Source organism: Saccopteryx leptura, chromosome X, assembly GCF_036850995.1.
Source record: "Saccopteryx leptura isolate mSacLep1 chromosome X, mSacLep1_pri_phased_curated, whole genome shotgun sequence".
In the NCBI taxonomy this organism is placed as follows: Eukaryota; Metazoa; Chordata; class Mammalia; order Chiroptera; family Emballonuridae; genus Saccopteryx; species Saccopteryx leptura.
The window spans coordinates 37940540-37949516 of NC_089516.1; the positions used below are offsets into that span (position 1 = coordinate 37940540).

Genomic DNA, 8977 nt, shown 5'->3' on the forward strand with positions numbered 1-8977 from the left:
CTCCCATTGTGTAGTTTGTCTTTTTATTCTGTTCTTATTGTCTTTGGCTGTGCAAAAGCTTTTTAGTTTGATATAGTTCCATTTGTTTATCCTGTCTTTTATTTCCTTTGCCCGTGGAGATGAATCAACAAATATATTGCTGTCGGAGAGCTTAATATCTATGTTTTCTTCTAAGATGCTTATGGTTTCATGCCTTACATTTAAGTCTTTTATCCATTTTGAGTTTATTTTTGTGAATGGTGTAAGTTGGTGGTCTAGTTTCATTTTTTTGCAGGTTGCTGTCCAATTTTCCCAACACCATTTGTTGAAGAGGCTGTCTTTACTCCATTGTATGCCCTTACCTCCTTTGTCAAATATCAGTTATCCATAGAGCTGTAGGTTTATTTCAGAAAACCGAAACAGACGGATTACACCAAATGAGATCAAAACAGTTATCAAAAAACTCCCAATAAAGAAAAGTCCTGGGCCAGATTGCTTCAAAGTGAATTCTACAAAATATTCAAAGAAGAACTAACTCCTATCCTTCTCAAGCTATTTCAAAAAATTCAAGAGGAAGGAAGACTGCCAAGCTTCTTTTATGAGATAAGCATAATTCTGATTCCAAAACCAGGCAAAGACAACACAAAGAAAGAAAATTATAGGCCAAAATTCCTGATGAATATAGATGCTAAAATCCTCAACAAAATATTAGCAAACCGGATCCAACAATATATGGAAAAAATCATACACCATAATCAAGTGGGATTTATTCTGGGGAGGCAAGGCTGGTACAATATTCACAAATCTATCAATGTTATTCATCACATAAAAAAAAAGGAAGGAGAAAAACCACATGATAATTTCAATACATGCAGAAAACGCATTTGATAAAATCCAGCACCCATTCATGGTCAAAACTCTCAACAAAGTGGGAATACAGGGAACATACCTCAACATGATAAAGGCTATCTATGACAAACCCACAGCCAACATCATACTAAATGGGCAAAAATTAAAAGCAATCCCCTTAAGATCAGGAACAAGGCAGGGATGCCCCCTTTCACTACTCTTATTCAACATAGTCCTAGAAGTCTTAGCCACAGCAATCAGACAAGAAGAAGAAATAAAAAGCATTCAAGTTGGAAAAGAAGAAGTAAAGCTATCATTATTTGCAGATGATATGATATTGTATATAGAAAACCCCAAAGTCTCAGTCAGAAAACTACTGGACCTGATAAATGAATTCAGCAAGGTGGCAGGATATAAAATTAATACTCAGAAATCAGAGGAATTTTTATACACAAGCAATGAACAGTCAGAAAGAGAAATTAAGGAAACAATCCCCTTCACTATTACAACCAAAAAAATAAAGTACCTAGGAGTACATTTAACCAAGGAGACTAAAGACTTGTACTCGGAAAATTATAAAACATTGATAAAAGAAATCAAGGAAGATACAAACAAGTGGAAACATATACCGTGCTTATGGTTAGGAAGAATAAACATAATTAAAATGTCTATATTACCCAAAGCAATTTATAAATTCAATGTAATACCAATTAAAATACCAATGACATACTTTAAAGATATAGATCACATATTCCAAAATTTTATATGGAACCAAAAGAGAACACGAATAGCCTCAGCAATCTTAAAAAAGAAGAATAAAGGGGGAGGTTTCACACTTCCGGATATCAAGCTATACTACAAGGCCATTGTACTCAAAACAGCCTGGTACTGGCATAAGAACAGGCACATAGATCAATGGAACAAAACGGAGAACCCAAAAATGAATCATTTTTAAAAGTCCTTAATTTTAAAAGTGCCTCAGCTTGGCCCAAATATTTTCTCCTCTGTTACCACCTCACTTATATGTAAAATCTAATTAACAAATTAAACTGATGAACAAAATAAGGACAAAGATATGGATACATGGAACGGACTGACAGCTGTCAGAAGAAAGAGGATTAGGGGACTGGATGATAGAAGGTGAATGAATTAAGCAAACACACACACACACACGTGCAACTTTTGACACAGACAACAGTGTGGTGATAACCAGAGAGAAAGGGGAGAAGGGGGGTAGGGTAGGTGAAAGTGGGAAAAGGGAGAAAAGTGGGGGCAAAAGAGACTTTTCTTGGAGTCATGGGCACACAATGTAGTGTGCAGCTGATGTTTTATTGAGTTCCATACTTGAACTTGTACCCAATAAATTTAAGCAATTGTCATAGATGGTATTTTATAGGTGGTATCAATGCTGTTTAAAATTACAACTCTTCTTTTGTTCTATTTCTGTTTGGCTCTGAAAAGAGACAGAGCTTCCTCTTAGTCAAAGTTCTCCATTCGCAGTACCCCAATCCTTGCTTTTCCTTCTAAACAGACTCATAGTTTTACAGAGTTGCTGCTTTTAGGAATACTTCAATGCAGCAGGATTGTCACCAAGGGTCATATTGACAGGAGAGTCTTTAGATGAAGCTTGCTTTCTAAATTCTTCTTTCCTTCTCTCATTCCTCGGCTTTCTGAGAACAGTGGCTTTGCCTGTGACCATGATGAAAAAAAGTCTGTTCTTCACCACTGTTGAAGAGATGACTGGGGTACAGTCCTGGGAAGGGGTGTAGGTGACAGCTTTGGGGTTCTCCAGGTGGGGTTCTCCACAGTGGTGCCTAGTGTGATGGGCCCAGCTTCAACCTTCTTCAGATTGTCCTCACCTCCATGATATTGGGCTTGAGGTCCACATGCCTGCTCTCCTGCATCCTGCACCTCTCCCCAATTTCCTTCAGTTTGTACTCCAGGCTGGATTCCATTGTCTGTACATTTTAACATGGTCTCTTTTAGCTCTTATTTCTCTTTCTGAGCCAGATGCCCCTGCATTTCTTTTTCTTCTTGAGCCTCTCCTCTTCTGTGTATTGCTACACCTTGGATTCTGACCTGTTCTTGCCAAGTTTGATTTCTTCAGAGGTCACCCTCAATTTATCTTTACAAGTGTGCTGCCTAAGCTTGGATGACAGTCACAGCATCAGGGAGATTTAGTGGGAAGGAGATTTTCTGCTGTTCTTCTGGATTTTCACTGTAGTGATTCTCCTGCTGCATGTGTTGCAAATCAGGAGTCCCTGCAGTCATCTGGGGTGGGGACATGGTCTGCAGGGAAGGCCTTGATTGTAAGGTCCAGGCAGGGCTATGTGGGGGAGTGGGCCTGGGCCTGGGTGCCTCCTAGGCTGTGCAGGAAGGATTTAATGGGTATGAGGTCCAGGTACATGTGGTTGGGATAAGCCTCTTTTGGAGTTTCTATGGCAAGGGTGGCTTCCTAAAGTCCACAGAGACTGTCAGCTGTGATACTTCCATGTTGTCATAAAGCAGATCTTAGTTATCTTTGATGTACAAGCTGTTGGTATAAGTGTTTGACTCTGAAAATGTTTTCTGTTTCAGTAACAGAGTTATTGGCCACACTCACAATATAGGAAATTCTAATTGTGTCCACATAGATGTAGGTGAATAAAGTATTCTGGGTCTGTCTTGGAGCAGAAGCTGAATTGCAGAGGGCCTAAAAAGTGGTACATTTTTTCTAAAGACAGTCTCAGTCTTGGCCAGCTTCTTGCCATTGTGAAGGATGTGGAAAGAGTAGAGGTGGTCTGGACTCAGATTTGGAACTATCTCACAGCGCATTAGGATCAGGGACTACTCAGCAACCTTGCTTCAATTCTGGTCCTGGTAGAAGTGCAGGTGACTGTCCCTGACAGAGCACAAATGTGACTTCCTCTGGCTGTTTGCCAACATATTCCAGGTAACTAAATGTCTCAAGGGGCATCTCTGTAGACTACAGCAAAACAGAGTTCTTCCTGCCCAGGTTCATTAAGTTGCTCAGTTTGAGGCCAGCAGAATATTTGTGTTTTTTTTTTTTTTTTTCCAAATGAGTTGGTTTAATTCAGGTATACAGAATTTGGGGCAGTACAGACTAAGAACACATTTGGACAGGATTTTGGCTGGGTTTGCTCTGACCGCACAGCTAAGGCTGAAATAGCAGAGTGAGAACTAAAGAGATGAGCGAGCCACTACATGGTGGTTATTATCATTTTTTTACAAAAGTTTATTCTTAAATATACAATAGGCTTCCAGACAACACTTCATTCTAGCTATACGTGGCAAGAGATGTTATGACAGGGAATCCAGATGTTAAAACAGGAACGGAATTAAGGATCATCACCATTGCCCCAGGCTCAAGGAACAGCTCACTTTTTGCCAGATTTCTTAATTCCACCCGATGCTAGAGGGCCTTTCCCCGCGGCTTTCGCTTTTAGCTCTTCAAGTTTCTTCTGCTCCTCTTTTTGTTTCTGCTTGAATGCCTTATCTTCCTCGTCCATCTCCTTGGCCTGTTTCTTGGGCTACTTCAGGGGCTTCTTCTTGCCACCTTCGCGGCCAGACATGGTGCCTGCCGCCCCTTCCCCAGACCCTGTCACCGGAAGCTCAGAATATTTGTTTTTGATATCTTTGGTCTATGGGACCTCTGGGTGTCCAAATAAGGAGCTTCCACAGTCTGAGGCTGACAGGCACTTCTCAGTTATATTTGTATTCTGACAGTTCATGTTGGGCATCTGGGGTGTACTGGTTTCCCTTAGACTTTCCTTCTGAAGGCAGGTCATCACCTCCTGATTGACCACAGCACTTGACCTGGTCCTTGCTCTATAAGACCAGCCTAATCATGTGGACATGGGCATTCATCAACATTATCATCAGCTTGAGTTTTTTCTTCCACACTTGATTGTTTTTGAGTACAACACTGTGCCCTGCAAATTTACATCCAGCTGAGGGCTTTGGTCCTTAGAGAATTTGCAACACATGAGTCTGGTGTTCTTGTTAACACAGGCCCACTGCCCAGCCAGTCCTTGTGCCACAGGATGGCACAGACATGGGCCTTATGCATCACCTCGATGCTAACCTCTGGTGAGGGCCACTAATAGAAGACTGACTTGCCCTTGTTACTTTCCTCCTCGTCATAGGACTCATAGGAGCTGCTCACGACCTCTCCATCCTAATTGAGGAACATATCGTATGACTCAGCCTCTTCACAGTAACCCTCTGGAGACTCGATCTTAGGGATGGATAGCTACTTTCATTCTGGAATGATCTTGGAGCATGAGAGATCAAAAGACTTTTCTTTGTTTAGAAAATTAAATTTAACAACATGACATTAATAAGAGTACACATGTTTCAGGTAAACATCTCTATAGCATTTGAACTGTTGAGTATGTTGTGTAGCCATCACCCAAAGTCAAATTACCCTCTGATAGGTATATGGAACTCCAACAGCCCTTTTGTTGTCCCACCTGGCTGCCTGACCTCACCCTTGCTTACTGGATGATCGTCCCTGAGGCAGAAAAGTTCCAGAAAGCTGATCAACCGCCCAAGAAGGAGCATTCCAAAAAGCTTAAATCCTAAAACCATAAAAGGGAACATACCAGAACCTTTGACTCAGTACCCCCTCAGGATCTCCCAAAATGCTATAAAATTTGTCCCTAGTCTGTAACCGGTGCTCTTCTCCCCAGGAGAAGTGCCCGGCAGGGTTCCTTGCTTCCTTTCAATAAAGCCTGTTACTCTGGCCTTTCGGACTCCCATGGATTCCAACACCCTCCTACACCACATACTTATCTCTCTTTACTCCCCTCCCCCAAAACCTCCTCCCTAATAAACACTTCACTTTTGTCTATTTGCATGAGTCTCAGTTTTATATCCCACTTATGCGTGGAATCATATAGTTCTTAGCTCTTTCTGATTTACTTACTTCACTCAGTATAATATTCTCAAGGTCCATTCAAGTTGTCATAAATGGCAATATGTCATCATTTCTCATGGTCGAGTAGTATTCCATCGCATATGAATACATCTTTATCCAATCCTCTATCAAAGGACACTTTGGTTGTTGCCATGTCTCAGCCACTGTAAATAATATTGTGATGACCATATGGGTGCATGTCTCTTTACGTAGTAATGTTTTTGAGTTTTGTGGGAAGATTCCAAAAAAGGATTGCTGGGTCATATGGTAGTTCTATTCTTAATTTATTGAAGAATCACCATACTTTCTTCCATAATGAATGTACCAGCTTACATTTTTACCAGCAGTGAATGAAGGTTCCTTTTCCACAGCCTCTCCAACACTTGGTATTACCTGTCTTGTTGATAATAACCATGTGATATCACATGTCAGCTCTGATTTGCATTTTTCTAATAGCTAGTGAAGATTTGCATCTTGAGGAAAGTGTCTGTTTGGGTCCTCTCCCATTTAAAATTTTTTAATTTATTTTTTCTTATTTTTCAAGTGAAAGGAGGGGATATAGGGAGACAGACTCCCGCATGCCCCCTGACTGGAATCCACCCAGAAACCCCCATCCAGCACCAATGTTCTGCCCATCTAGGGCCATGCTTGCCTCTTTCTGTTTTAAATTGTATTTTTTGCTTGTTTGTTGCTAAGCTTTGAGATATTAACCCCTTATCAGAGCTGTTGTTTGCATATATCATCTCCCATTTGGTTGGCTGCCTTTTTGTTTCGTTGTTAGTTTCTTTTGCTGAGCAGAAGCTTTTTAGTTTGATATACTTCCCTTGATTTATTTTTGCATTTACTTTCCTTGACTTTGAGGTCAAGTTCATAAATTATTCTCTATGGCCAAGGTTCATAAGTATAGTACCTATGTTTTCCTTTATGTAATTTATTGTTTCACATCTTATATTTAGGTCTCTGGTCCATTTTCAATTAATTTTTGTGCAGGGAAAAGTGTAGTAAAGTTTCATTCTTTTACATTTGGCTTTCCAATTTACCCAGCACCATTATTGAAGAGGCTTTTTTTTCGCCATTTGTGTGTTTTTGACTCCTTTGTTGAAGATTATTTGTCCATATATATGTGGTTTTATTTCTGGGTTCTCAGTTCTGTTCTATTGGTCTGTATGTCTGATTTTCTGCCAATATAATGTGGTTTCGATTATCGTGGCTCTGAAGTTTAATTTGAAGACAGGTAGTGAGATACCTTCAGCTTCATTCTTTTATATCAAGACTGACTTGGCTATTTGGGCTTTTTTATAGGGCCATAAAAACCTTGTGACTTTTTGTCCTATTTCTTTAAAAAATGACATTGAAATTTTAATTGGGATTGCTTTTTAAAATTTTTTTTCTTTTTTAAATTGATTTTAATTTATTGTGTTTACATAGATTCTAGTGTTGCCCTGAATGCATCCCCCCTCCCCCATATTCCCCTTAACATCTCCCTTGCCCTCTTCCCCATAGTGCCCTCCTCCCTTCCCTTCAGGTTTATCCCATCCTATCATCCCCCTTCCCTCTGTCCTCTTTTCCTCTGGTCTTTTTGATCTCTCCTCTGTCTCAATTCCATCCTCAGTTCACATTGTTCATTGGATTCCTCAAATGAGTGAGGTCATATGATATTTTTCTTTCTCTGCTTGGTTTATTTCACTTAACATAATAGTTTCCAGGTCCATCCATGTTGTCGCAAAAAGGTAAGATTTTCTTCTTTTTCATGGCCACATAGTATTCCATTGTATATATGTACCATAGCTTTTTAATCCACTCGTCCACTGACAGACACTTAGGCTGTTCCTAGATCTTCGCTATTGTGAACAATGCTGCCATTGGTGTGTTTTTGACTCCTTTGTCAAAGATTATTTGTCCATATATATGTGGGTTTTTTTCTGGGTTCTCAGTTATGTTCTATTGGTCTGTATATCTACTTTTATGCCAATATAATGTGGTTTTGATTATCATGGCTCTGTAGTGTAATTTGAAGACAGGTAGTGAGATACCTTCAGCTTCATTTTTTTATATCAAGACTGACTTGGCTATTTGGGCTTTTTTATGGTTCCATAAAAACCTTGTGACTTTTTGTTCTATTTTTTTAAAAAATGACATTGAAATTTTAATTGGAATTGCTTTATTTTATTTATTTACTTTTTTAGCACATGTGCATGAGATAGACAGACAAACAGATGGGGGCAGATAGACAGGAAGGGAGAGAGATGAGGAGCACCAATTCTTCATTGTGGCACCATAGTTATTCATTGATTGCTTTCCTACATGTGCCTTAACCAAGAAGCTCCAGATGAGCCAGTGACCCCTGATTTTCTGTAGTAATTTGCTTTGGTAATATTCTCTTTATATTTTATTTATCTACTGTAGTTTTTTTTATAGTTACTACAATCTTAGATAAAACAGGTATAACAGTCTATTTTAAATTGATAACAACTTGACTTCAGTTGCATATATTTTACTTACATCACATTTTTGTTTTCATATCACAATTTACATGTTTTTATATTATATATATATATATCCATTAACAAATTATTGTAGCAATAGTTATTTTAAGATTTCTGTCTTTCAATCTTTATACTATACAGTGATTACCACACCACAACATTATAGTAGTAGAGTATTTTAAATTTGCCCTTATAATTACCTTTACCAGTATTTTTTATATTTTCATGTTTCCATGATACTTTCATTTCAGGTTGATGAACTCTTTCCAACATTTCTTGTAATACAGATCCAATGTTAATGAATTACCTCTGCTTTTGTTTGTCTTGGAAAGTTTTTATCTCACTTTCATTTCTGAACAATAACTTTGCAATGTAAAGTAGCCTGGTTTGGAAGTTATATATATTATATTTTTTTCTTTTGCAGTTTTGAATATATCATCCTACTCTCTCCTGACTTACACTGTGTTTTTTTGTTTGTTTGTTTGTTTGTTTTTGTTTTAGAAATCTTCTAACAGTTTTCAGAGGCTTCTTTGGTTAGTGACAAGTTTCTTTGCTCTTGTGGCTTTCAAAATTATCTCTTTGTGATTTTTGACAGTTCTACTGTAATATGTGTTAGAAAAAGTCTGTGTAGATTTAATTTGTTTGGGAACCTATAAAGTTCATGAACTCAGATTTCTTAAATTCTCACAAGATTTTGAATATTCTCAGCCATTATTTCCTTAAATAAGCTTTTTGTTCTTTCTCT

At 38.5% G+C, this 8977-nt stretch overlaps 3 pseudogenes; all 3 read right to left on the reverse strand.

Moving 5' to 3' along the window:
- Positions 1 to 2386: 2386 nt before the first annotated feature.
- LOC136386307 (actin filament-associated protein 1-like 2 pseudogene) lies at positions 2387 to 2972 on the reverse strand (annotated as a pseudogene).
- On the reverse strand, positions 2971 to 8505 carry LOC136386308 (actin filament-associated protein 1-like 2; annotated as a pseudogene).
- LOC136385497 (translation machinery-associated protein 7-like) lies at positions 4040 to 4438 on the reverse strand (annotated as a pseudogene).
- Positions 8506 to 8977: the final 472 nt, after the last annotated feature.